Genomic DNA, 2,411 nt, shown 5'->3' on the forward strand with positions numbered 1-2,411 from the left:
ACTTAAATCCTCTCACTTCTATTGGCTGAAACTCGACATTTTAGAAATTTAAGGGTTTGCTTTGTCTCCCCACTAGTTAGCACCCCACATCACTGTTCATTCCAGCAACAGATGTGTTGTTAGAGGGGCAGTGGGAGGGAGAAGCTGAAGTATGTAGGTCATTTTTAAATCTCTGTGTGTGTGTGCGCGCGTGTGCGCGTGCATGTGGAGGTCAGAGGACAGCTCTGTTCAGTCCTTTTCGCCTTCCATCTTTATGTAGGTTCTAGGAATCAAACAGACTCAGGTTACCCAGGGCAATTGTCTTTACCCGCTAAGCCTTATTTTCTTATTTTTCAGGTAGAAGGTAATTTCAAAGATCTATATGTGGACCTTTTTGCAGTGCTTGGGACAGAACCGGTAGCTTATGACTGCCAGGCAAGTGCTCTATCACTTCACCCCTGACCTGCATCCCTAGTCCTGAAAATATTATTAATGTTAGAAACCTTTTTTTTTTTCAGAGCTGAGAATCGAACTCAGGGCCTTGTGCTTGCTAGGCAAGCGCTCTACCACTGAGCTAAATCCCCAACCCTTAATGTTAGAAACCTCAAACTTGAAAAAAGCCTCAAAGATCAGTGGCTTTATGACAAAGTTAAAAGCAAACCTAGAAAGCACACAAACGGATCTGTGTTTGTTTCTTGTGAGTAGCTTGTTGCCAATTATTTTCATTTAGTGTGTAGTTCTTTGATAGTTTGTTGCCACTTTACACTCTATTAAGTGTGTTGTTTCTATTACTTAATCTATTATGTTAATTATAGCAATTCCACTGTCTTTTCAAAATTTTCATACAAGTACCAACTACATATGAAACATATCCAGGAGGAGTGGATCTGGAAGCAGGGAGTTTGGGAGTGGGGCTGGGAGGAGTGGAGAGGGGAAACTGATCGGGATGTATTATATGAGAGAAGAATAAACCTTTTTTAAAAAAGCATATCTCCCATCCTTTTTTTATCATGTTGATTAGTCTGAAAGTTTTCTCCTTCTTTTTTAAAAAAATTTATAATTAATTTAATTTTACATATCAGCCACGGATTCCCCTGTCCTCCCTCCTCCCGCCCCTAGTCTGAAAGTTTTTTAGGTCTTGTAGTAAGTCTTGACTAAGTGATATTTTTCTAACCAAATAAAAAATGAAAATGACTTACTAACAATTGCCTCTCAAAAAACCACAAGGCCAGAAGATGGTATGCTGGCAACTTCAAAATGTTAAAAGAAAAATACCGTCAACTTAGAATTCTATAGCTAGCATTACTGTCCTATGAAAATGAAAAAAATTAAGATAGACAAAACAAAAAACTCGTTGCTACCAGATTTACAAGAAACACTAATTCATGTTGGGATTAAAGGGTTAAATATTAACTTGAAGACAACTAGACAGATTTTATGAAGCAAAGTATTTTGTTTGTGATTTTTTTATTCTGTCTAAAAATAATTGCATTAAGGAGTACTATTAAAACTATTGACAGTTTTTTAATTTTATATATATATATATATTGGTGTTTTGCCATGGGTGTCAGGTCCCCTGGAACTGGAGTTACAGACAGTTGTGAGCTGCCATGTGGGTGCTGGGAATTGAACCCAGGTCCTCTGCAAGAGCAGTCGGTGCTCTTAACCACTGAGCCATCTCTCCAGGCCCCTATTGATGGTTCTTATGACAATACTACAACAGACATGGGAGAGATCAAGCCTACAGTGCAGAAAAGCCCTTCTTTCCCTCCTTCCCTCCCTCCCCCCTCCCTTCCTCCTCTGACAGCATCTCGCTATGTATGTAGTGGAGGTTCTTCTTAGGCCTGCCATCTTTCTCCCTCAGCACCAAAGTTTCTATACACACCTAAAGTAGACTGTTTCAAGTTGCTAGAGCAAACACTGAAAACTTAACTAAAAACCTATTTACAAAGGAATTAAAAGGTTATAGTAGACAGAATATATTTAACACAAAAGAGAAATTGAAGAATAGAAGAACGAAAGACAGACACATAGAAAAACAACAAATAGCAGTCTGTATTAGTTACCGTCCTCCTTGCTACAACAAAACGCCTGAGCAGAGGAAGTTAGGGAAGGAAACGTCTATTTTGGCTCACGGTTCAAGGGTACATTGCATCATGGTGGGGAAAGGCATGGCAGTGACAGAAGCAGGAGGCAGTTGTTTCTATTACAGCCACAGTGAGGAACTAGAGAGTAGCGAACGCTTGCATTAAGTTCACGCTCTCTTTTTCATTCCGTCCTAGATCCCAGTGCATGGGATGGCACTGCCCATATCCACCAGGGTGGGCCCTCCTACCTCAGTTAACCCAATCTAGATGAGCTCTCACAGGCATGCGCAGAGGTTTGTCTCCCAGGGGATTCTAGGTCTTGTCAAGTCGACAATTGATATTAAC

At 40.2% G+C, this 2,411-nt stretch overlaps 1 non-coding gene across 1 annotated transcript; it reads right to left on the reverse strand.

Annotated features, from left to right (window-relative positions):
- Positions 1–492: 492 nt before the first annotated feature.
- Positions 493–565, reverse strand: Trnaa-agc. The gene has a single exon. It is a non-coding gene; the product is annotated as a tRNA-Ala (tRNA).
- Between the last annotated feature and the right edge of the window lie 1,846 nt (positions 566–2,411).

The sequence above is a fragment of the Peromyscus leucopus genome, unplaced genomic scaffold, assembly GCF_004664715.2.
Source record: "Peromyscus leucopus breed LL Stock unplaced genomic scaffold, UCI_PerLeu_2.1 scaffold_993, whole genome shotgun sequence".
NCBI lineage: Eukaryota > Metazoa > Chordata > Mammalia > Rodentia > Cricetidae > Peromyscus > Peromyscus leucopus.